The 26,216-nt window shown below is 45.8% G+C and overlaps 14 pseudogenes; 12 read left to right on the top strand and 2 right to left on the bottom strand.

Moving 5' to 3' along the window:
- Positions 1-10,615: 10,615 nt before the first annotated feature.
- On the bottom strand, positions 10,616-10,734 carry LOC143950986 (5S ribosomal RNA; annotated as a pseudogene).
- Positions 10,735-11,033: 299 nt separating this feature from the next.
- LOC143948409 (5S ribosomal RNA) lies at positions 11,034-11,152 on the bottom strand (annotated as a pseudogene).
- A 2,720-nt stretch (positions 11,153-13,872) lies between these two features.
- Positions 13,873-13,991, top strand: LOC143945945 (5S ribosomal RNA; annotated as a pseudogene).
- A 322-nt stretch (positions 13,992-14,313) lies between these two features.
- On the top strand, positions 14,314-14,432 carry LOC143950023 (5S ribosomal RNA; annotated as a pseudogene).
- A 101-nt stretch (positions 14,433-14,533) lies between these two features.
- LOC143957511 (5S ribosomal RNA) lies at positions 14,534-14,652 on the top strand (annotated as a pseudogene).
- A 2,354-nt stretch (positions 14,653-17,006) lies between these two features.
- Positions 17,007-17,125, top strand: LOC143942938 (5S ribosomal RNA; annotated as a pseudogene).
- Positions 17,126-17,224: 99 nt separating this feature from the next.
- LOC143951836 (5S ribosomal RNA) lies at positions 17,225-17,343 on the top strand (annotated as a pseudogene).
- Positions 17,344-17,444: 101 nt separating this feature from the next.
- LOC143944424 (5S ribosomal RNA) lies at positions 17,445-17,563 on the top strand (annotated as a pseudogene).
- A 99-nt stretch (positions 17,564-17,662) lies between these two features.
- On the top strand, positions 17,663-17,782 carry LOC143951880 (5S ribosomal RNA; annotated as a pseudogene).
- A 99-nt stretch (positions 17,783-17,881) lies between these two features.
- On the top strand, positions 17,882-18,000 carry LOC143949404 (5S ribosomal RNA; annotated as a pseudogene).
- A 5,033-nt stretch (positions 18,001-23,033) lies between these two features.
- LOC143949184 (5S ribosomal RNA) lies at positions 23,034-23,152 on the top strand (annotated as a pseudogene).
- A 355-nt stretch (positions 23,153-23,507) lies between these two features.
- LOC143944919 (5S ribosomal RNA) lies at positions 23,508-23,626 on the top strand (annotated as a pseudogene).
- A 2,052-nt stretch (positions 23,627-25,678) lies between these two features.
- Positions 25,679-25,798, top strand: LOC143949206 (5S ribosomal RNA; annotated as a pseudogene).
- A 98-nt stretch (positions 25,799-25,896) lies between these two features.
- Positions 25,897-26,015, top strand: LOC143948431 (5S ribosomal RNA; annotated as a pseudogene).
- The last annotated feature ends 201 nt before the right edge of the window (positions 26,016-26,216 follow it).

Below are 26,216 nucleotides of genomic sequence, written 5' to 3'. Positions count from 1 at the left end.
TTTCAGGGGAGTTCAGTCCCTTAACGTTTAGAGAGGTGACCTTGACTGAGTCTGCCATCGCTCCTCGGGGAGGGGGAGGGGGACATCAGAGAAAAGCAAAGAAAGTTGAACCAAGGTAGGTTTTGGGTAGGTAATGCATGGCGGAAACTAAGGGGGAGAAAGGAAGGGCAAATGGAAGGAAAGGTAAAGGGAAAAAGAGGCCGGGCACCTCAACCCCAGGGGGAGAGGGAAATTAAGGGTTGTCCGCACTCAACAGTACAGGAAGGGTATACTAAAACAGCACAATTATGCTATAGCGCTTACCAGATGTACACTGGGTTTAAAGCGCTGTCCTACTTGGGATATTGGGTAGACAGGTCAGAGAGGGAGCCCCCGAATCCTAGTCCCCCCAGTCCCGGCAGTGGTAAATGTCACGTCTGATACCGGTATGCAAATAAAAGACAATCAGTAACATCAAAGAAACAAAAAACAATAGTATAACCAAAACAGAGGTAGAGCATATAACTGTCAGCACTGAGGGGTCTCCTCGGCTCGCCCTAAACATAGGCATGCATGAGGGAGCCCGTCACAACAGAAAAGGCATCACAGAATGGGATCCACCACCCCCCGTCCCATACCCCTAAAGTACATGCAGTCCCCGAACAAATGCATTTCTCCCTTTGGCAGATTGTCCTCTCCTTACCCCCCTCTCCCCCGTCCACGCCTCGGGGGGAAAGGGGCAGGGAAGGGGGGAAAGGGGGAGTGGAAGGGGGGAAAGGGGGAGTGGAAGGGGGAAAAGGGGAGGGAAAGGAGGGAAGGGAAGGGTGGGAAGGGGGGGGAAGGGAGGGGGGAAACAGGGGAGAGGGGACAAACATGCAGAAATGTCAAGTCCTTTAGCGCACTCCCACCAGCAAACACCCGGACCCCATAAATTTCAACTCCTCCCCTCCATGGTCACCACATCAAGATGAAAGAGGAGCAGCCCTGGTCGGTGCATGGAAAATCCGGCAGGCAAGGGGCTGGGGCCACCATCCCTCCATCCAATGGGAGACTTCACCCGAGCAGCAGTCCTGGGGCCCGCCAATTAGTGTCTCTCCTGCATCGCCATCGGGGGCTGTGTAGAGCATCCAGAGGGAGGCTGGGACCGCCCAAACAGTAAGGGGTAAATCCTCCAGGGGGGTCCAGAGTCACCCTGGAGGGAAGCAGTGTCTCGTACCAATAGGCTCAATAAATAAGTCATCCAGGGTCCCCGAAAGCTGCAGAAGGCAATGTCGGCAAAGAGTAGGTGGGAGCCAGAGGGGGGGACAAGGGGCGCATCCAGGGGGAGGGGGACACATATGCAGGAATGTCAAGCCCTTCCAGTACAGCGCATTAGGTATCACTCAGACCCCCCAAAGTGCAAATCCCCCATCTAAGGTCAAGACTCCAGAAGGGAAGATGAGCCGCCCTGGTCTGTACATGAAAAAAACCTGCTGCCAAGGGGTTGGGGCCATCATCCCTTCCTCCAATGGGAGATGCCACCGGAATGAAAGCCCTGTGTCCTGTCAAGTGGTGCCCCTCTGACAATGTCGTTGTGGTATATGTGGAGCATCCAGGGAGAGGCAGGGACCACCCAAACAGTGAGGGGTAAAGCCTCCAAGGGGGACCGGTGTCAGACAGGAGGATAGCGGTGTCTTGTACAAGTTGGTTAATTAGACAAGTCATCCAGTGTGTTCCTGTGAGCAGCGGAAAGAAAGGTCGGTAAGGATTATGAATGGGTGGGGGCCAGGGAGTGCATAAAACTGCCACCAGATGACCGGGGCAGAGAGGGCAAGGGGATGAAACTCAGATCTGGTAGGTGGGGGCGGGGGTGAGGAGTGTCCCTCATATTACTCACATTGGCCATACCTTGAAGCTGAGCGCTCTGCATACCCAGGATGTTCTTCTGTATAATCTAGCCTATCTGTATACATTAGCCTGTCTTTTGTACACATTAGTCGGTCCTCTGTATACACTAGTCTGTCTGTATACACTAGTGTATACAGATAAGCTAGATTATACAGAAGAACGTCCTGGGTATGCAGAGATGGAGGCTAGAATATACAGAGAGAGAGGCTAGAGTATGCATACTTGCTAGTGTATACAGACGGACTAGTGTATACAGAAGACCGGCTAGTTTATATAGGGAGGCTAATGTGTGCAAAAGACAGGCTAGTGTATAAAATAGGCTAGATTATAGAGAAGAACATCTTGGGTATGCAGAGAGAGAGGCTGGGTTACACAGAGAGGCTGGTGTATGCAGACTTGCTAGTGTATACAGACGGACTAGTGTATAGAGAGGCTTGGGTATACAGAGAGCTAATGTATAAAGAGCAGCTAGTGTATACAAAAGACATCCAAGGGTATACAGAGAAACTCGTGTATGCAGAAGACCGGCTAGTTTATACAGAGAGGCTAAAGTGTACAAAACACAGGCTAGATTATTCAGAAGAACGTCCTGGGTATGCAGAGATGGAGGCTAGGGTATACCGAGAGAGAGACTGTGTTACACAGAGAGGAAGGAGTATGCAGACTTGCTAGTGTATACAGATGGACTAGTGTCTACTGTATTAGACCGGCTAGTTTATACAGAGAGGCTAATGTGTACAAAAGACAGGCTAGTGTAAACAGATAGGCTAGATTATACATAGGAAGGTCCTGGTTATGCAAGAGATGGAGGCTAGGGTATGCAGAGAGAGAGGCTTGGTTACACAGACTTGCTAATGTATACAGACGGACTAGTGTATACAGAGGACCGGCTAGTTTATACAGAGAGGTTAATGTGTACAAAAGACAGGCTAGTTTATACAGATAGGCTAGATTATACAGAAGAACGTCCTGGGTATGCAGAGATGGAGGCTAGGGTATACTGAGAGAGAGAGCGAGGCTGGGTTACACAGAGAGGCAGGAGTATGCAGACTTGCTAGTGTATACAGATGGACTAGTGTATACAGTAGACCGGCTAGTTTACACAGAGAGGCTAATCTGTACAAAAGACAGGCTAGTGTATACAGATAGGCTAGATTATACAGAAGAAGGTCCTGGTTTATGCAAGAGATGGAGGCTAGGGTATGCAGAGAGAGGCTTGGTTACACAGACTTGCTAGTGTATACAGACGGACTAGTGCATACAGAGGACCGGCTAGTTTATACAGAGAGTCTAATGTGTACAAAAGACAGGCTAGTGTATACAGATAGGCTAGATTATACAGAAGAACGTCCTGGGTATGCAGAGATGGAGGCTAGGGTATACAGAGAGAGAGGCTAGAGTATGCATACAGGCTAGTGTATACAGATAGGCTAGATTATACAGAAGAAGGTCCTGGTTTATGCAAGAGATGGAGGCTAGGGTATGCAGAGAGAGAGGCTTGGTTACACAGAATTGCTAGTGTATACAGACGGACTAGTATATACAGAAGACCAGTTAGTTTATACAGAGAGGCAAATGTGTACAAAAGACAGGCTAGTGTATACAGATAGGCTAGATTATACAGATAGGCTAGATTATACAGAAGAACGTCCTGGGTATGCAGAGATGGAGGCTAAGGTATACAGAGAGAGAGGCTAGAGTACGCATACTTGCTAGTGTATACAGATGGACTAGTGTATACAGAGGACCGGCTAGTTTATACAGAGAGGCTAATGTGTACAAAAGACTGGCTAGTGTATACAAATAGGCTAGATTATAGAGAAGAACGTCCTGGATATGCAGAGATGGAGGCTGGGTTACACAGAGAGGCTATTGTATGCAAGCTTGCTAGTGTATACAGACGGACTAGTGTATACAGTAGACCAGCTAGTTTATACAGGGAGGCTAATGTCTACAGAAGACCGGCTAGTGTATACACATAGGCTAGATTATAGAGAAGAACGTCCTGGGTATGCAGAGATGGAGGCTAAGGTATACAGAGAGAGAAGTTGAGTTACAAAGAGAGGCTAGTGTATGCAGACTTGCTAGTGTATACCGGTGGACTAGTGTATACAGAGAGGCTTGGGTATACAGAGAGCTAATGTATAAAGAGATGCTAGTGTATACAAAAGACAACCAAGAGTAGACAGTGAGGCTCGTGTATACAGAAGACCGGCTACAGAGAAGCTAATTTATACAAAAGACAGGCTAGTGTATACAGATAGGCTAGATTATACAGAGGAAGGTCCTGGGTATGCAGAGATGGAGGCTAGGGAATCCAGAGAGAGACTGTGTTACACAGAGAGGCTAGAGTATGCAGAAGACCGGCTATTTTTTTTTTACAGATAGGCTTGTGTATACAGAAGACAGTCTGGGGAATTCAGTGAGGCTAGTGTATGCAGAGAGGCTGGGACACCGAGACTATTGTAAAAAGAAGGCAGGCTAGTGTATATAGATTACGGGCACCTGTATACAGAAGACAGAGAGGCTAGTCTATATTGAGTGGCGTGTAAAGAAAACAGGACTTTATTTTTTGCTAATGCAACTACTTCTGAAACATGTAAAATGCTTTTTTCATATTTTGGTGCTGTTAAAAAGTGGTGTGTGGTCAGTGGTGATATCAATGTGACAGTTAATGTGGAGAACTACAACTATTCAAAATAGAGCAAAAGAGTGCTAAAGTTTATTTTGTTAAGTCATTGACTGATAGACGTTAAGTAATTGGCCGTTATTGGTTTGGCAGTACATGGTTTATTTTGATGTAAGATAGTTTTATTCTCTACTTATAGCCGAGTTTTAGACGACTTTATTATTAGCATTATTCGCATTATTCATATATATTATGCAGAGTGTAAGTATTGCAGTGAGACGATATTGCTTTTAAAAGATTTGTATTATTTTATATAGCATTGTTAGCAGACCAATAGGACAATTTACATGGCTTAATATTGCAGAGCGTAATTTATCAGGAAAGAGATCCAAAGCGTTAGTTGCAGTAGCTTCATAAAACTGAGAAATCGTTGCATTACTCTAAATTTAAAAGTTGTTCCGGTAGCACTGAAAAGACGATATTAGATGAGTGATCTACACATTTCGTTTACTATTTCACTATACCGGCTAAATGTTAATATGTTAATATGTGCTGCGTGTAAGGTAGAAATTAGATGGTTTAGTGTGAGCTGGTTTACCAGGATTTAGAGATAGTAATCTGTTTATACTAGTAATAAATATAGCAAAATAACTATAACGGGTTTAAGTGGAAATACACGAAATAACAGATACAACGTGTGTAGGTTTTATCAAACAAGTTAATTACGTGTCAGCAGCTAAATATTCTGCAATAGCAGAGATTAAGTATTGCAGTCGAAATGAGATCGGAAGCGTTAGTTGCAGTAGCTCCAAAATGACTGAGAAATCATTTCATTACTCTAAATGTAAAAGTTATGCCGGTAGCACTGAGTGGACTGATATTAGATGAGTGATCGTTCTAGTACAAATTCAGTTTCCTATAGCAGAGAGATACCAGCTAAATGTAAGACGAGCAATTAAACTGTTCACGGTAGCATTGCATTACTCTTAATATGTGCAGCGTGTAAAGAAGCAATAAGATGGTTTTGTATTATCCTAAATTTAGCAGTATACGTAATAAAGGTGAGTAGGTAACCTGGCTTTAGACATAGCAAACTTTATAATCTAATTTAGCAAAATTAGAAAGGATAATATTGAGACAGTATATACAGGTCGAGTTTAAGTGGAAATACACAAAATATCTAGCTTACCTTTACATTGTTCAATAAAGTGTTACAAAGTAATACCAAGGCAAAATGTCGGAATGGCAATTAGATGAGATGATTGCTGTAATCATGAAATATCAGCAACGCCTAGGTTTCTATCGGATGAGAAAGTATAATAACTGGCAAAGTATGACATGGCAAAGAGACAAATTGCATTAGAGATGTGAGATGGACATGAAATGTCAATCCCCATCGGTTACTTACATGTAAACGCGGCTACATACAGCAAAGTGTGAGCTAAGCAGCTAAAGGGTATTTAAGAGTAAATTGACGTAGCTTGAAAATTCCAACGTGTAAATCGTTCCATTAATTATGTTACGCACGAAGACGTCTTACACTGACAGTTTTCCGTTTCCACTGGTCATCGGCATAATGTATCAGTAACCATGAACATTAATAGTGATAGACAGCTTACATTAGGATGTATGCATGATGTGAATGTAAAATGAATGTAAAATAGTTGCATTATGTGTTATTAATGTAATCAAACTGTATTGCTATGCTTTGCTACTGCAACCACTTCTCAATCAAGTAAACCGTCCCACTGCTTTTTTCACATTTTGCCGCTGTTAAAAAATGTGTTGCAAGTGTTATGTGTTACAAATGGTTATCAGTGTGACAGTTAATGTGGAGAAGAAGTAATACACAAAATAGAGTCAGAAAGAGAATCCTCTTGCATAGAGGTAGCGAGAGATGGTTGCAGTAATCTTAATGTGCAGTGTGTAAAAGGTTTTAAAAAGATGGTTTTGTGTGAATTTTGCTTTAACGTAAAATTAGCTGTAGACATTATAACTATGGTTAGGTTTACAAAGATTTAGAGTTAGTAATCTCTATAATATAATAATAATAAGTATAGCAAAAAAAATTAGGAAAATATTGAGGCAGTATATATAGGTCGAGATAAAGTGAATACATAAAAGGGATCAAGGGATAGTTGCAAAGTCAAGGGATAAATGCAAAGGTACTCTATTTAATAGTAAATTGACGTAGCTTGCAAATTCTAACGTGTAAATCGTTCCATTAATTTTGTTACGCACGAAGACCGGCTGACTGTTTTCCGTTTCCACTGGAAAGAGAATCCTATTGCATAGAGGTAACGAGAGATGGTTGCATATGGCAGAAAGACGGCTTACACTGCTTTTCTAACATTTTGCTGCGGTAAAAAGAAATGTTTTGTCACTGTGTTTTAACTGTGACAGATAAGGTGGAGAAAAAGAAGTAATACAGTACATGACAGCTGATACTGGTTGAGCAATAAAACTGTTTTATTAAGATGTAAGACTAGTTTTATTCTCTACATATAGGCTTTTCAGAGAGTTGTATAATATAGGCGACCAATAGGACATTTAAATGGCTTAATATTGTAGGGAGGAAGTATCGCTGTTCAAAGGTAAGGGATTGAAAGCTTAGCTTGAAAATGGCCGAGAAATGGTTGCGTTAGTCTAAATTTAAAGGATATGCCGGTACCAATGAGAAAGCTTATATTAGACTAGTTGATCGTTGCATTACACAATCCTATTATTATTATTATTAAGATCATAGTGCCGAGAGATACTCAGTTAATGTCAGAGATACTCGGTCAATGTCAGAAAAGCAATAAAACTGTTTACATCGTTAGAGAGCGATAGTTACATTACTCTTAGTATGTGCAGCATGTCTGGTAGCAAATGGATGGTTTTGTGAACATTTTGCATTAAGGTACAATAAGCGGTAGAACTCATGGAAGTGAATAGATTTAAGCGGATTTTGAGATAGTACTCTCCATTTCTAATAAGAAATAAAGAAAAATAAGTCAGGATGGTGTGTCAGGACTGTCACATACTCACAGTTCCGGTACAAATATGCAAAATAGAGCAAAAGAGTACATGGTTTATTTTGATGTATGATAGTTTTATTGCATGCTTGATGTGGATGATTAAAATCGTGTAGTGATCTATATTTAGCATAAGAATGAAAAGGCATAACATGGCAATGAGACAAACTCCATTAGAGATGTGAGCTAGATGAAATGATGAGATGTCTCTGTATAGCCCAGATTGTCTTCTGTTATCACTTAGCCTACCCTCTAAATTCACTAGCCTCTCTATATACACCAGTATGTTTACAATAGCCTGTCTTCGATATACACTAGCCTATGTTCTGAATACACTAGCCCGTCTTCTGTCTTCTGTATGCCCTAGCCTGTCTTCTGTATACATTAGTCTCTCTGTATAAACTAGCATCTCTCTATACCCCAAACTGTCTTCTGTAAAAACTTGTCTCTCTTTATAGCCTGTCTAGCCTTTCTTCTGTACACACTAGCTTCTCTGTATACACTAACCAGGCTTCTATATACAATAGCTTCACTCTATGCACTAGCCTCTCTGTATAATCTAGCCTCTCTATATACCCTAGATAGTGTTCTGCATCTCCGTAGTGGTAGCCTCTCCGTAGAAGCCAGCCTTTATTCTGTATTCACTAGCCTTTCTTCTGTATGCTGTAGTCTTCTATATATACTAGCTTCTCTGTACACCCTTGCATCTCTGTAATACACTAAACCCTCTGTATACCACAGCCTGTCTTCTGTATACACTAGACTGTAAACACTAGCTAGAATACACCAGCCTGTCTTCTGTACCCACTAGAATCTCTGTATACACTACCCAGTCTTCTGTATACACTGTCAGCTTGGATGTATACCCAAGCCTGTCTTCTGTATACACTAGTCTCTCTATATGCACTGTCCTTATCTGTATACACGCGACTCTCTCTATACACTAACCTCTCTTTGTATATACTAGCCTCTCTTTAAATTAGCCTCTCTGTGTACCCCAGCCTCATTGTTTACTCTAGCATCTCTGTATACTCAAGCCTATCTGCATACACGAGTCTGTATTCTGTATTCACTAGCCTGTATTTACTATCCTTATATATACTAGCTTCTCGCTTCTCTGTACACCCTTGCATCTCTGTACACTAGACTCTCTGAATACACTAAACCCTCAAATATACCACAGCCTGTCTTCTGTATACATTAGACTGTAAAAACTAGCTAGAATACACCAGCCTGTCTTCTTTACCCAATAGACTCTCTGTATGCACTACCCAGTCTTCTGTATACACTGTCAGCTTTGATGTATACCCAAGCCTGTCTTCTGTATACACTAGTTTCTCTATATGCACTGTCCTTTCTGTATACTCTCGACCCTCTCTATACATTAACCTCTCTATTTACACTAACATCTTTGTAGATACTAGCCTCTCTTTAAATTAGCCTCTCTGTGTACCCCAGCCTCACTGTTTACTCTAGCATCTCTGTATACTCAAGCCTATCTACATACATGAGTCTTCTGTATTGTGTATTAACTAGCCTTTCTTCTGTATGCTGTAGTCTTCTATATATACCAGCTTCTCTGTACACCCTTGCATCTCTGTAAACACTGTGTAAACTAGCCAGTCTTATGTATACACTCGCCGACTGTATACACTAGACTCTCTGAATACACTAAACTCTCTGTATACCACAGCCTGTCTTCTGTATACACTAGACTGTAAAAACTAGCTAGAATACACCAGCCTGTCTTCTGTACCCACTAGACTCTCTGTATACACTACCCAGTCTTCTGTATAGAATGTCAGCTTTCATGTATACCCTTTCTGTATACACTAGTTTCTCTATATGCACTGTCCTTTCTATATACACTTGACTCTCTCTATACACTAACCTTTCTTTCTCAACCCTAACAGATCCGACAGGGCTTTTCCAACTGCCTTTTTGGAGAGCGGCGCAACGACATCATTTTCTCTATTCCATCCCCAATCCTCAAACGTTCGCTCGCCCTCAGACGGAGTTTGAGACTCTATGCAGGAGCGAAGGCCCTTTGGCCCACATTCTCTCTCAAACAGATTACCCACACTTAACCTGTCTGTCCAACTGGGAAAAGGACCTTAATTGCTAATTTTCCCCAGCACAGAGACAACGCATTATCACTTTGGCTCTCAAAATGTGGCTGTGCACGAAGATACAGGAGACTAATTTTAAACTTCTCACCAGGTGGTATTTGACACCATCAAAGCTGCAGAAATGTTTCCCCTCTTCCTCGAACATATGCTGGAGGTGTGGAGAAGAAGAGGGCATTTTGCTCCACATTTTTTGGTCCTGCCCCAGCTTGGTGGACTTCTGGACAGAGATCCGATGCATAACACAAAAATTCACAGACTTTTCCATCCAGGAAGAGGCTGCATTCTTTCTCTTGCACCATTCACAGATTCCCATTAAGAAGTACAAAAAAATCTATTTTACGGCATGTGATAAATGCGGCGAAATCCTGCATCCCTCTCTATTGGAAAAAATGTTCCCCCCTTTCATTACTCACTGGCTTAGGAAAATAGAGGACATTAAAAAAAATGGAGGACTTGATCCTCACATCACAAGGTAAACAAGAATTTTTTAAACAAACCTGAGACATCTGGAATACCTTTATATTCTCGCTGGAAGGATGTCGCCTGCTATCGCCTTAATGCTCTGATCTTTCCTTGACTGGCCCCTTGGACAGTGGCTGCCATCGTGTCTCGTCCCCTCTTCTCCTTTTCTGATCTTTCAACCCTTCTCTTTTCTGCCTTCCTCCCCTATCTCTCACCCCCTCCACCCCCTCTCTCTTTTGGAAAGAGTGGAAAATTGGGAATGACGGCCCCACCCCCCCTCTGGATGGATTATGCCGGAGGGACCTGGGGTTTGTGTGACCCTGGATCTTGGTACAGTACTTTATCCGTGCCTCGAATCATTGTGATTGATGGAAGGCAGACTCACAGTTGCGAATATACCTGTATCAAGTATTGTTCAGCTGCTTTTTGCTCTGTATTTCTCTGTTGCATTATGTACTCGGGGGACCGTCTTCCCCTATTTGGAGAAAAAATTTAATTTGAAAAAAAAAAGAAGCCTACGACACCTGGTATTCCCAGGTGGTCTCCCATCCAGGCATTAACCAAGCCCGACCCTGCTTAGCCTCCAAGATCAGATGAGATGGAACAGATTCAGGGTGATTTGGCCGTAGCCAATATCTTCAGGCACTCTCAACTCTCTTGACAAACGCCAAGATGGTCAAAAAAATAGGTCAACGGCAACAACATAAAAAGAAGACTACAGCATCTGGAAATCCCAGGCGGTCTCCCATCCAGGTACTAAACTGGTCCCAACCCTGCTTAGCCTCTGAGATCAGATGAGATTGGGCTCTTTCAGGGTGATGTAGCCGTAGGAGATTTTTTCAGGCACTCTCAACCCTCTTGACTAACGCCAAGATGGTCACCTTGGGAAACAAACAAAAAAATCAAGTCAACGCCAACAACATAAGAAAAAGTCTAAAGCACCTAGTATTCCCAGGTGGTCTCCCATCCAGGTATTAACAAGGCCCAACCCCGTTTAGTCTCTGAGATCAGACGAGATCTGGTGCTTTCAGGGTTATGTGGCCATAGGCGAGCTCTTCAGGCACTCTCAACCCTCTTGACAAACACCAAGATGGTCACCTTGGTAACCAAACAAAAAAAAAACAAGTCAACGCCAACAACATAAAAAGAAGACTACGGCACCTGGTATTCCAAAGCCATCTCCCATCCAGGGACTAACTAGGCCCAACCCTTCTTAGCCTCAGAGATGAGAAGAGATAGGGCTCTTTCAGGGTGATGCTGCTGTAAGCGAACTTTTTGGGCACTCTCAACCCTCTTGACAAATGCCAAGATGGTCACCTTGGGAAACAAGCGAAAAAAAAAAAACGAATCAACGCCAACAACATAAAAAGAAGCCTACAATAACTGGTATTCCCAGGTGGTCTCCCATCCAGGTACTAAGCAGGCCTGACTCTTCTTAGCCTCCAAGATCAGGTAAAAGTTAGATGTTTAGTCGTTTTCTGGGACAGGGGTGCTGCTCACCTCCCGAATGTAGTCTCGAGTACCAGTAAAATACCTCCAGGGCCTCCATGTAACACTAAATGCCTCTTCAGTGTTGTGAAGGGTGGCGGTCAATTCTTCCATTAGGAGAATATGATTGACTTTGGAATACCAGAGCACCTTGGATGGGGGCTGAGGCTGCCTCCACAGTGCGGGAATGCAGGCAGGGGCGGCGTTCAGTAGTTGCATTGTGAGGGTTTTTTAGTATTTTCGAACAGGCTGTTCGGTCAAGTGTAGAAGGCACGCTGCTGGGAACCCAAAAGTTCCTCAAGGCCGGGCATGCCCAGAAAAGGTGTCCCATGGTCCCCGTATCTGAATTGCACCTCCAACAAACATCCGGGATCCATCTATTCAGAAGGTAAGGGACTCTATACCAGTGTGAGACTATCTTGTATCCTGATTCTTGATATTGGTTTGCGATGGAAGCTTTATGTACTAAGGTCAGGATCTTCCCTATCTGTTGTGGGGTAAATGTGATGTCTAAGTCCCTCTCCCATTTGTGGATAAATGGTGGGGTCGACTCCTCCTCCTGACTACTCAATAGGTTGTACAGGAGGGAGAGGGTGTGTCGCACAGGTTCCCTTTTGTGACAGATGGATTCATGGGGCGTCAGGTCTCCAGAAGAAAGTGACGAAGTTGATAAGCACAAAACAAGTCAAGCGGAGGGTCAGAAAGCTCGGCGACAGTTTGCGTGGTCGGGAGCCCTCCCGAGGGCCACACATCTCCCAGACGCTGTTTCACCACCACTGTCAACTGTCGCAGTTTCTTGTTGGTAAATCCTGGTGGGAAGTCTGGATTACCTATAACCGGAGTCATTGGTGACGGCAGGGGAGCAATGTGTGCGCAGCGGAACAACCTCCGCACAACAGCCAACGTAGCTCCCACTATGGGGTGATCTCTGAGGTCTTTTGGTTGGGAGGACAGGAGCCACGGGAGGTCAATAGGGGAATGGATCCATCCTCAATCTCCATCTCCACCCACTGCTTGTGTGGGCCATTACAATGCCAATCAACGACTCTCGCTAGCAGAGTCGCTCTGTAGTATTGTCTCAGATCTGGGAGACCCAGACCCCCCTTGTCCTTTGGTCTGGCAAGCAATTGCAAATGGGCTCTGGGCGGTTTGCGCGCCCAAATAAAGTCCCGGAGCAGCACCTGCAGTTGTCTGAAAAAAATTGGGGGTAACCGGATCGGTAATGTCTGGAACAAGTATAAGATCCGCAGGAGGGCCGTAATTTTGAATGCATTACAGCGCCCGAACCAGGTCAGTGTTAAAGCATGCCAGTTTCCCAAATCAGATTTCAGTCTATTCAGGAGAGGGACAAAATTAAGCGGGTACAATTGCGCTAAATCCGCTGTGATGTCAACGCCCAGGTAACGTATAGATTTTTCAGCCCAGTAGAATGGAAAAGCGGAGCGGAGCCTCTTGGCCTCACCATCCGGGACCGATATATTCAATACAGCCGACTTGGCGCAATTGATTTTATAGTTTGATAGGCTGCCGTATCGCCAGAGAGACGTGAGTATATTGGGAAGCAAAATGTGTGAATTGGAGTCGAAAAAAATTAGATCGTCAGCGTACGCCACAATTTTGTGGTGTGCCGAGGGTTTGGATATGCCAGTAATATTCGGGTCATTCCGAACGTGACACATAAGTGGTTCCAGTGTCAGAATAAAACTTAAGGGAGACAGAGGGCACCCCTGCCTCGTCCCATTAGTGATGGGGAAAGAGTCCGAGCACCACTCATTCACCCGTACCGCTGCCGACGGCGTGGAGTAAAGCGACATTACCCAGCTCATCATGTTGGGGCCAAGACCTATATGTTCCAGGGTGGCCTGCATAAAATGCCAGGCCACCCTGTCAAAGGCCTTCTCCGCGTCCATTGACAACATAAGCAAGGGCCTTCCCTGTACATGCGCCGCATGGATTAAATTGAGGACTCAGGCTGTATTGTCTCTAGCTTCCAACTTATTTTTTATTTTTTTGCTTGTTTCCCAAGGTGACCATCTTGGCGTTTGTCAAGAGGGTTGAAAGTGCCTGAAGAGATTGCCTACGGGCAAGCACCCAATCTCGTTTGATGTTGGAGGCTAAGAAGAGTTGGGCCTTGTTAGTACCTGGATGGGAGACCGCCTGGGAATACCAGGTGTCGTAGACTTCTTTTTATGTTGTTGGCGTTGATCTGTTTTTTTCCGCTTGTTTCCCAAAGTGACCATCTTGGTGTTTGTCAAGAGGGTTGAGAGTGCCTGAAGAGATTGCCTATGGCCACATCACTCTGAAAGAACCCAATCTGGTCTGATCTTGGAGGCTAAGAAGAGTCGGGCCTGGTTAGTACCTGTATGGGAGACCACCTGGGAATACCAGTTATTGTAGGCTTCTTTTTATGTTGTTGGCGTTGATTCGTTTTTTTTTTTTCGCTTGTTTCCCAAGGTGACCATCTTGGCATTTGTCAAGAGGGTTGAGAGTGCCCAAAGAGATCGCTTACAGCAGCATCACCCTGAAAGAGCCCTATCTCTTCTCTTCTCTGAGGCTAAGAAGGGTTGGGCCTAGTTAGTACCTGGATGGGAGATGGCGTTGGAATACCAGGTGCCGTATTCTTCTTTTTATGTTGTTGACATTGACCTGTTTTTTTTCCGCTTGTATCTCAAGGTGACTATCTTGGCATTTGTCAAGAGGGTTGAGAATGCCCAAAGAGATTGCCTATGGGCACATAACCCTGAAAGCGCCCAATCTCCTCTGATCTCAGAAGCTAAACAGGGTTGGGCCTTGCTAGTACCTGGATTGGAGACCACCTGGGAATACTAGGTGCTGTAGGCTTCTTTTTATGTTGTTGGCCTTGACCTGATTTTTTTTTCACTTGTTTTCCAAGGTGACCATCTTGGCGTTTGTCAAGAGGGTTGAGAGTGCCCGAAGAGATCACCTACTGCCCCATCACCCTGAAAGCTCCCAATCTCATCTGATCTCGGAGGCTAAACAGTGTCGGGCCTGGTTAGTACCTGGATGGGAGACCGCCTGGGAATACCAGGTGCCATAGGCTTTTTTTTTTTTTTTTTTTTATTTAGTAGTATGCGACATACAATACAAAGGCAACTTCATAGAATGTGTGATACAAATAGTTACAAACAAACGATCATATTGCATGGATATCAGAGCCAATGGTAAGAAGTCCGAGGAGAATAGCACGTGTACAGCTTTGCGGTCATATCAAGATGAGATTAAAGCTCCATCTCGTTGGGATCCTCTACCACTTAAAATATTATTGATACTAGCCCTGCTACCCTCGAAGAGTTTAGATATCCCTAGATAGGGGAAGAGTATTGTGTAGTAGTCAAATGGGGTCGGAACATACCATTTTCTTTTCCCTTTTTTGAGTTAAGAAGGGAAATAGTAGAACTGAAAGGAGGGAGAAGGGGAAAGAGAAGATTGGGGAAGGAAATGGCAGAAAAGGAAAAGAAGGGGTAAGGGGGTGTCGTGGGTAGAGTGGATAGGGTGGGGTCCCTTCCCAGGGAGCAAGAGATGCCCTCGGCTCACCAGGTCATCAGCTGTCCAACATTTGGAACAGCGATCTCCAACGATCACCATGAGCTTACTATGTCTCGCGGAGGTATTCTTCCGAAAAGCAAAACTGGGTCCAGTAGAACCATCTGTTCCCATGCTCCTCCGTTTTATCCCTCATTGTGGCAGTCAGATCTTCCATTCGTTCAATATCATTTACCCTTGCGAACCATTGGGTCACCGTTGGAGCAGATTGCTGTTTCCACTGACTTGGGATGCAGGCCCTAGCTGCATTGAGGAGATGTTTAAGTAAGGACTTATGATAACGCTTTTTTGACATAGGAGTTAGATTGAGAAGAACTGCTGCAGGATCATTGGCTAAGGAAATGTCTGTGAACTTGTGGATGAGTCTCAGGACAGGCTGCCAGAATGTTTGTAATTTAGGGCATTCCCAGAAAATGTGGAGAATGGTGCCAGCCTGTTGCTCACAGCGCCAGCAGCAGTCAGATTGACCGGGGAATATTTTGGCCAACACCACCGGTGTACGATACCAGCGTGTAATCAGCTTATATGAGATCTCCTGATATTTACTGCAGAGTGACGACTTAGGGGCGAAAAAGAGTATTCTGTCCTTTTATGGTTTGGAGAATGTAGTTTGTAAGTCCCATTTCCATTTAGCTAGGAAGGGCGGATCCGTGGAGGATTGTGCTTCTGTCAGGATTTGGTAGGACCTAGAGAGGGAACCACGAAATGGGCCACCATCCAGGCAAAGTTCCTCGAAGGGGTGGAATTGTCTAGAGAAGAACGAATGGTTAAGTAGTGATCCGAGAAAATGGATTAGCTGTCTAGCTCTCCAGCTATCCAATGCAACAGGTACTTGCTCTTGCATTATGGTCCCCATGGGAATCCAGCCCGTTGGTTCAAGAAATAGGGCAGCTCTCAGAAGCCCTTTCGGGGCTTGCCTGGTAAAGGCCTGGTCAGAGAGGCCCGGAGGGAATCTAGGATGTCCAATAATTGGGGTCATAGGAGAAGGGAAGTTAGTCAGGTGGGAAAGGTGAAAAAAACTATCCATCTCGGCGAGCGAGGGGCCAATTAACGGGTGAGTAGTCACACAGGGCTCCAATGGCCTCCCCGCCCAAGGCAGACCAGCCAGTGGAACCCGCGCCATCTCCTGCTCTAGCTTGACCTATAGCTTCAGTTCCCCATGCCAGCACCAGTCAACCACCCATGTCATGTGCGTCGCTGTGTAATATAGAGCAGGGTCCGGGAAGCCAACACCTCCCGCAATTTCGGTCGCAATAGCATTACCCTTCCAATACGCGTATGTTTGCCACGCCAGAGGAACTTGATAAAGATTAAGCGAACCGCATGAAAGGAAGTCTGGGGTATTTTGATAGGTAAGGCTTGTAGTAGATACAGAAGTCGTGGCATCGCGTTCATCTTCAACACATTACAGCGTCCGAACCATGACAGAGCTAGTGGGTCCCATCTTTTAAGGTCCGCTGTAAGCCCATAGGCTTCTTTTTATGTTGTTGGCTTTGACCTGTTTTTTTCGCTTGTTTCTCAAGGCGACCATCTTGGCGTTTGTCAAGAGGGTTGGGCGTGTCTTGAAGAGAACGCTTATGGCCACATCACCCTGACAGCACCCAATCTCGTCTGATTTCAGAGGCTAAGCAGCGTCAGGCCTGGTTAGTACCTGGATGGGAGACTGCCTGGGAAGACCAGGTGCCATAGAAGGATCTGGTCTGGTTAGTGTCTTGATTGGGAGATCGTCTGGGAATACTGGATGCCGAAGGTTTCTTTTTATGTTGTTTTTTTTACCTGTTTTTTTTAGCTTGTTTCCCAAGGTGACCATCTTGGCCTTTGTCAAGAGGCTTCAGAGTGCCCAAAGAGAGTGCCTACGGCCAAATCCCCCTGAAAGAGCCCAATCTCATCTGATCTCAGAGGCTAAGCAGCGATGGGCCTGGTTAGTACCTGGATGGGAGACAGCCTGGGAATACCAGGTGCCGTAGGCTTCTCATTATGTTGTCGGCGTCGACCTGTTTTTATTCCCTTATTTCCCAAGGTGACCATCTTGGCATGTGTCAAGAGGGTTGAGAGTGCACAAAGAAATTGCCTACGGGCACAACACCCTGAAAGCGCCCGATCTCCTCTGATCTCAGAGGCTAAACAGGATCGGGCTTTGCTAGTACCTGGATTGGAGACCACCTGGGAATACTAGGTGCTGTAGGCTTCTTTTTATGTTGTTGGCGTTGACTTGTTTTTTTTTTTGTTTGTTTACCAAGGTGACCATCTTGGTGTTTGTCAAGAGGGTTGAGAGTGCCTGAAGAGCTCGCCTATGGCCACATAACCCTGAAAGCACCAGATCTCGTCTGATCTCAGAGACTAAACAGGGTCGGGCCTTGTTAATACCTGGATGGGAGACCACCTGGGAATACTAGGTGCTGTAGACTTCTTCTTATGTTGTTGGCGTTGACTTGTTTTTTTTTGTTTGTTTCCCAAGGTGACCATCTTGGCGTTAGTCAAGAGGGTTGAGAGTGCCTGAAGAAATCTCCTACGGCTACATCACCCTGAAAGAGCCCAATCTCATCTGATCTCAGAGGCTAAGCAGGGTTGGGACCAGTTTAGTACCTGGATGGGAGACCGCCTGGGATTTCCAGATGCCGTAGGCTTCTTTTTATGTTGTTGCCGTTGACCTATTTTTTTTCCGCTTGTTCCCAAGGTGACCATCTTGGCGTTTGTCAAGAGAGTTGAGAGTGCCTGAAGATATTGGCTACGGCCACATCACCCTGAATCTGTTCCATCTCGTCTGATCTTGGAGGTTAAGCAGGGTCGGGCCTGGTTAATGCCTGGATGGGAGACCGTCTGGGAATACCAGGTGTCGTAGGCTTCTTTTTTTTTTCAAATATAATTTTTTCTCCAAAAACAGGGGAAGACGGTCCCCCAAGAACATAATGCAACAGAGAAATACAGAGCAAAAAGCAGCTGAACAATACTTGATACAGGTATATTCGCAACTGTGAGTCTGCCTTCCATCAATCACAATGATTCGAGGCACGGATAAAGTACTGTACCGAGATCCAGGGTCACACAAACCCAAGGTCCCTCTGGCATAATCCATCCAGAGGGGGGGGGTGGGGCCGTCATTCCCAATTTTCCACTTTTTTCAAAAGAGAGAGGGCGTGAAGGGGGTGAGAGATAGGGGAGGAAGGTAGAAAAGAGAAGGGGTGAAAGATGAGGAAAGGAGAAGAGGGGACGAGACACGATGGCAGCCACTGTCCAAGGGGCCAGTCAAGGAAAGCTCAGAGCACTAAGGCGATAGCAGGCGACATCCTTCCAGCGAGAATATAAAGGTATTCCAGATGTCCCAGGTTTGTTTAAAAAATTCTTGTTTACCTTGTGATGTGAGGATCAAGTCCTCCATTTTTTTAATGTCCTCTATTTTCCTAAGGCAGTGAGTAATGAAAGGGGGGGAACATTTTTTCCATTAGAGAGGGATGCAGGATTTCGCCGCATTTATCACATGCCGTAAAATAGATTTTTTTGTACTTCTTAATGGGAATCTGTGAATGGTGCAAGAGAAAGAATGCAGCCTCTTCCGGGATGGAGAAGTCTGTGAATTTTTGTGTTATGCATTGGATCTCTGTCCAGAAGTCCACCAAGCTGGGGCAAGACCAAAAAAGTGGAGCAACGTGCCCTCTTCTATTCCACACCTCCAGCATATGTTCGAGGAAGAGGGGAAACATTTATGCAGCTTTGATGGTGTCAAATACCACCTGGTGAGAAGTTTAAAATTAGTCTCCTGTATCTTCGTGCACAGCAAGGTTTTGAGAGCCAAAGTGATAATGCGTTGTCTCTGTGCTGGTGAAAACGAGCAATTAAGGTCCTTTTCCCAGTTGGACAGACAGGTTAAGTGTGGGTAATCTGTTTGAGAGAGAATGTGGGCCAAAGGGCCTTCGCTCCTGCATAGAGTCTCAAACTCCATCTGAGGGCGGGCGAACGTTTAAGGATTGGGGATGGAATGGAGAAAATGATGTAGTTGCGCTGCTCTCCAAAAAGGCAGTTGGAAAAGCCCTGTCAGATCTGTTAGGGTTGAGAAAGAAGGCCATTTTCCATCAATGACGAATTTAGACGCATTGTCTAGGTTGGAATTTCTAAGTGGGTCCCCGGTTCAAAGTTCGGATGGCCACGTATAGGGAATAGGGGGGAAGTAAAAGACGTGAGTGTGTTTTGGGTAGCGATCAGGTGACTGACTTTCAACTAAGCCCCTATAGTGGGATGTGACATCAATTCTGTGGGTAAATCCTTATAGCACCACATGGCGCTTCTTAGCGGAATTCGGGAGTGAGCTTAGAAAGTTTGTTTCGATTCCAGTCCAATACACGCCCCAGATGGGAGGCCAGGTAGTAGCGTCGCAAGTCAGGGAGAACCAACCCTCCCTGTTGTTTAGACAATGTCAGCTGTGACCGCTTAAGTCTGGGATTTTTGTGGGCCCAGTTAAATTGAGTGAGCAAGCATTGAGCTTGCTTAAAAAACGGGACTGGAATCTGGATCGGGAGAGATTGGAAAAGATAGGTAAATTTAGGGAGTATGTTCAATTTAATGAGATTGCATCTCCTGAAGCAGGAATGGAGGCCAGAATGCCACCCGTGAAGCAAACTGCGGATCTTAGTGACAAGGGGTGGGGGGAAGTTCAACATAAACGTACGCGCGATGTCTGGTGGAATGTAAGTACCTAAGTACTTAAGGGCTGTATGGGTCCATTTAAATCGAAAATTGGACTGCAAGTCTATTAACGTTTGCGGGGGGACTGCAACCTCCATGGCCTCTGATTTCAAGAAGTATCCCGTATATCTGGAATTCCCGAAGGAGATTTGGAAAGGAAACTCTGGGATTCGTCAGCGAGAACAGCATGTCATCCGCGTAGGCAGATATCTTGCACTCAATAGTACCCATTCGGAGTCCCGTTATGTCTGAGTTTTGTCGAATTGTGGAGAGAAAGGGTTCCAATGACAGTGCGAATAATAGTGGCGACAGGGGGCAACCCTGTCTGGTCCCATTCCCGATGTCAAGGGGAGATGAGAGCACCCCATTTGCTTTGACTTGAGCTGAAGGGCGTGAGTATATCTTACTTATCCATGCCAGCATCCGTTCACTCAGACCTATATGGCGAAGGACCGAGAACATGAATGTCCATTTGACCGGATCAAAAGCCTTCTCGGCATCAGTACTCACGAAAAGACAAGGGGTCCCAGATGACTTTACTTTATGGACCAGGGTAAGCACCTTAATGGTGTTGTCCCTATCTTCCCTGATGGGAATAAAACCTAACTGGTCAATATGTATAAGGGACTGCAAGTGATGTGCCAATCACGTGGCGAGGATTTTAGAGAATAGTTTTAGGACCGAATTTAGGAGGGAAATGGGTCTGTAGCTTCCACATAGGCCAGGGTCTTTGCCCTCCTTAGGTATCAACGAGATGTGGGCTCTAAGGGTATCCTGAGGAAAATCCCCATTCGAGCTCAGAGTATTAAATAAATTCACCAAGCGCGGGCCGAGAATTGGGAGGAAGGTCTTATAGTATTGTGCGGTATATCCGTCAGGGCCCGGAGCCTTACCCACCTTCGGAGGTCCCACGGCCATCTGGACTTCTTCCAGTGTGATCGGGTCCTCCAAGTACTCCCGTCATTCCGATGAGAGGGTTGGTAGACTAGAACCGGTTACTTATATGTCTATATTGTCCTGTCCGGACCCTGAATCGGGGGGAGAAGAGAGTGCAAAGACGGAGAAAGGGGGGGATGGCGGCGGGGAAAAAAAGAAAAATAAAGACAAAAAGGGAGGGGGGAATGCCACCCAGGGCAGACATGGCCTACATAGGTAAACGTTAGATGTTCAGTGGTTTTCTGGGACAGGGGCGATGCTCACCTCCCGAATGTAGTCTCGAGTACCAGTAAAATACCTCCAGGGCCTCCATGTAACACTATATGCCTCTTCAGTGTTGTGAAGGGTGGCGGTCAATTCTTCCATCCGGAGAATATGATTGACTTTGGAATACCACGAATCTTTATGTACTAAGGTCAGGATCTTCCCTATCTGTTGTGGAGTAAATGTGATGCCTAAGTCCCTCTCCCATTTAAGGATAAATAGGGGGGTCGACTCCTCCTCCTGACTACTCAATAGGTTGTACAGGAGGGAGAGGGTGTGTCGCACAGGTTCCCTTTTGTGACAGATGGATTCATAGGGCGTCAGGTCTCTAGGAGTGTAGGGGGCCCTTTGTATGGCCAGAAGAAAGTGACGAAGTTGATAAGCACTAAACAAGTCAAGCGGAGGGTCAGAAAGCTCGGCGACAGTTTGCGTGGTCGGGAGCCCTCCCGATGGGCCACACCTCTCCCAGATGCTGTTTCCCCACCACTGTCAACTGTCGCAGTTTCTTGTTGGTAAATCCGGTGGGAAGTCTGGATTACCTATAACCGGAGTCATTGGTGACGGCAGGGGAGCAATGTGTGTGCAGCGGAACAACCTCCGCACAACAGCCAACATAGCTCCCACTACGGGGTGATCTCTGAGGTCTTTTGGTAGGGAGGACAGGAGCCACGGGGAGGTCAATAGGGGAATGGATCCATCCTCAATCTCCATCTCCACCCACTGCTTGTGAGGGCCATTACAATGCCAATCAACGACTCTCGCTAGCAGAGTCGCTCTGTAGTATTGTCTCAGATCTGGGAGACCCAGACCCCCCTTGTCCTTTGGTCTGGCAAGCAATTGCAAACGGCCTCTGGGCGGTTTGCGTGCCCAAATAAAGTCAGCACCTGCAGTTGTCTGAAAAAAATTGGGGGTAACCGGTTCAGTAATGTCTGGAACAAGTATAAGATCCACGGGAGGGCCGTCATTTTGAATGCATTACAGCGCCCGAACCAGGTCAGTGTTAAAGCATGCCAGTTTCCCAAATCAGATTTCAGTCTATTCAGGAGAGGGACAAAATTAAGCGGGTACAATTGCGCCAAATTCGCTGCGATGTCAACGCCCAGGTAACGTATAGATTTTTCAGCTCAGTAGAATGGAAAAGCGGAGCGTAGCCTCTTGGCCTCACCATCCGGCACCGATATATTCAATACAGCCGACTTGGCGCAATTGATTTTATAGTTTGATAGGCTGCCGTATCGCCGGAGAGGCGCGAGTATATTGGGAAGCGAAATGTGTGGATTGGAGACGAAAAAAATTAGATCGTCAGCGTACGCCGCAATTTTGTGGTGTGCCGAGGGTTTGGATATGCCAGTAATATTCGGGTCATTCCGAACGTGACACATAAGTGGTTCCAGTGTCAGAATAAAACTTAGGGGAGACAGAGGGCACCCCTGCCTCGTCCCATTAGTGATGGGGAAAGAGTCCGAGCACCACTCGTTCACCCGTACTGCTGCCGACGGCGTGGAGTAAAGCGACATTACCCAGCTCATCATGTTGGGGCCAAGACCTATATGTTCCAGGGTGGCCTGCATAAAGTGCCAGGCCACCCTGTCAAAGGCCGTTGACAACATAAGCAAGGGCCTTCCCTGTACATGCGCCGCATGGATTAAATTGAGGACTCGGGCCGTATTGTCTCTAGTTTCCGACTTATTTTTATTTTTTTTGCTTGTTTCCCAAGGTGACAATCTTGGCGTTTGTCAAGAGGGTTGAAAGTGCCTGAAGAGATTGCCTACGGGCACATCACCCTGAAAGCACCCGATCTCGTTTGATGTTGGAGGCTAAGAAGAGTCGGCCTTGTTAGTACCTGGATGGGAGACTGCCTGGGAATACCAGGTGTCATAGACTTCTTTTTATGTTGTTGGCGTTGACCTGTTTTTTTTTTCGCTTGTTTCCCAAAGTGACCATCTTGGTGTTTGTCAAGAGGGTTGAGAGTGCCTGAAGAGATTGCCTGAAGAGATTGCCTATGGCCACATCACTCTGAAAGCACCCAATCTCGTCTGATCTTGGAGGCTAAGAAGAGTCGGGCCTGGTTAGTACCTAGATGGGAGACCACCTGGGAATACCAGTTATTGTAGGCTTCTTTATATGTTGTTGGCGTTGATTCGTTTTTTTTTTTCACTTGTTTCCCAAGGTGACCATCTTGGCATTTGTCAAGAGGGTTGAGAGTGCCCAAAGAGTTCGCTTACAGCAGCATCACCCTGAAAGAGCCCTATCTCTTCTCATCTCTGAGGCTCAGAAGGGTTGAGCCTAGTTAGTCCCTGGATGGGAGATGGCTTTGGAATACCAGGTGCCGTAGTCTTCTTTTTATGTTGTTGACATTGACCTGTTTTTTTTCCGCTTGTTTCCCAAGTTGACTATCTTGGCATTTGTCAAGAGGGTTGAGAGTGCCCAAAGAGATTGCCTATGGGCACATAAGCCTGAAAGCGCCCGATCTCCTCTGATCTCATCACTCTGAAAGCACCCAATCTCGTCTGATCTTGGAGGTTAAGAAGAGTCAGGCCTGGTTAGTACCTGGATGGGAGACCACCTGGGAATACCAGTTATTGTAGGCTTCTTTTTATAAATTTATTTTTATTAAAGGTTTTCAATACATTAATAACAAACAAACATACCAAACGGTCCCAAAAACCTTCCCAAACCCCCCCCCCCTCCCTTCCACCCTCCACCTCCCCCCACCCAACCAACCTCCCGCCTGTGCAGCCCTCCATCCTTCCTCTTAGTTCAGTCAATAAACATCAACAGTACCACATATATAAGAAACACATAGCCCGTACCGTAACTAAATAAAGAACCACTTGAAATGGGGACGTAACCAATCCAAGGGAAAGCACCTCCCTGCCCCGCCCCTCGCCCGACCCACAAGGAGAAAACCCCTCGCCTAGCAATTAATTCACAGTATCTGCGGCATCAAGCCAGCACCGCCACACTCTCTCAAATTTGTTAGGGCACCCTCTGCTAAGATAGGTGGCTTTGTATAATGGCAAAGCTTTATTAATTAAACCTTTCCAATAAGAAACCGTAGGAGGTTCGGGTTTCTTCCAACACAACAGGATAGCTTTGCGTGCATAGAACAGCGCCAGAGAAATCAGAGTCCTCTGTGCCCTTCGAGGTGCCAACCCCTCCACCAGTCCGAGCAAACATACCGCAACTGTGACTGGAATCAGCACCAAAAGGACAGATTGTATAACCTGTGTCACTCCCTTCCAGAACTCCTCAATCCGCGGGCACTGCCAAAACACATGGTCAAAATCAGCTCGGTCAGCTGTGCAGCGCCAGCACCCCCCCGCACCGGTACCGTAAATCCTAGCCAGTCTGGCTGGGGTATAGTATACTCTATACAGAATTTTAAACTGGATAAGTCTGTCTCTAGCCGATACTAGGGTCTGAAACGGGTGTCCCCACATGTCGTCCCAATCCTCCCTTCCAAAGTCAGGTATTAAAGCACTCCAAACCTCCCTACAGTTTTGAACAGGCTTCGGCCTGTCCGGAAACAGCATGCTATACACAATGGAGAGAGGCTTTTTCAGGTCCTCTGTCCGCAGCACAGTCTCCAAAGGCGAGACTCCCACCCGCAAAACCCCAGGACCGAACTGAGAGAGAAAAGCGTGTCGCAACTGCAGGTATCTAAAAAAATACCAGTTTGGAAGATCATGATTAACCTTAAGCTGATCAAACGTCAGGAGCTGCCCCCCACTCACCACATGCTTCAGTTGCTTAACGCCTACCCTGGCCCATATCACCGGATCTGGTATGCCCCCAAAATGTGGCAATTTAGGATTAAACCATAGAGGAGTGTCAGGAGACCAACTCCCCTCCGGCTGTTTCAACAAAGTCTGCGCTTATTGTAGGCTTCTTTTGATGATGTTGGCGTTGATTGGTTTTTTTTTCCCACTTGTTTCCCAAGGTGACCATCTTGGCATTTGTCAGGAGGGTTGAGCATGCCCAAAGAGTTCGCTTACAGTAGCATCACCCTAAAAGAGCCCTATCTCTTCTCATCTATGAGGCTAAGAAGGGTTGGGCCTAGTTATTCCCTGGATGGGAGATGGCTTTGGAATACCAGGTGCCGTAGTCTTCTTTTTATGTTGTTGACATTAACCTGTTTTTTTTCCGCTTGTTTCCCAAGGTGACTATCTTGGCATTTGTCAAGAGGGTTGAGAGTGCCCAAAGAGATTGCCTATGGGCACATAAGCCTGAAAGCGCACGATCTCCTCTGATCTCAGAGGCTAAACAGGGTCGGGCCTTGCTAGTACCTGGATTGGAGACCACCTGGGAATACTAGGTGCTGTAGGCTTCTTTTTATGTTGTTGGCGTTGACTTTTTTTGTTTTTGTTTACCAAGGTGACCATCTTGGTGTTTGTCAAGAGGGTTGAGAGTGCCTGAAGAGCTCGCCTATGGCCACATAACCCTGAAGGCACCAGATCTCGTCTGATCTCAGAGACTAAACAGGGTCAGGCCTTGTTAATACCTGGATGGGAGACCACCTGGGAATACTAGGGTCTGTAGACTTCTTCTTATGTTGTTGGCGTTGACTTGTTTTTTTTGTTTGTTTCCCAAGGTGACCATCTTGGCATTAGTCAAGAGGGTTGAGAGTGCCTGAAGAAATCTCCTACGGCCACATCACCCTGAAAGAGCCCAATCTCATCTGATCTCAGAGGCTAAGCAGGGTTGGGACCAGTTTAGTACCTGGATGGGAGACCGCCTGGGATTTCCAGATGCCGTAGGCTTCTTTTTATGTTGTTGCCATTGACCTATTTTTTTCTGCTTGTTCCCAAGGTGACCATCTTGGCGTTTGTCAAGAGAGTTGAGAGTGCCTGAAAATATTGGCTACGGCCACATCACCCTGAATCTGTTCCATCTCGTCTGATCTTGAAGGCTAAGCAGGGTCGGGCCTGGTTAATGCCTGGATGGGAGACCGCCTGGGAATACCAGGTGTCGTAGGCTTCTATTTTTTTTCAAATATAATTTTTTCTCCAAATAGGGGAAGACGGTCCCCCGAGTACATAATGGAACAGAGGAATACAGAGCAAAAAGCAGCTGAACAATACTTGATACAGGTATATTCGCAACTGTGAGTCTGCCTTCCATCAATCACAATGATTTGAGGCACGGATAAAGTACTGTACCAAGATCCAGGGTCACACA

This window comes from Lithobates pipiens, unplaced genomic scaffold (assembly GCF_037356315.1).
Source record: "Lithobates pipiens isolate NorthernLeopardFrog02 unplaced genomic scaffold, aLitPip1_a1.2 Scaffold_10, whole genome shotgun sequence".
NCBI classification, from domain to species: Eukaryota; Metazoa; Chordata; class Amphibia; order Anura; family Ranidae; genus Lithobates; species Lithobates pipiens.
Note: the sequence above shows the minus strand (reverse complement) of the source record. Positions and strands in the feature narration are given on the sequence as shown.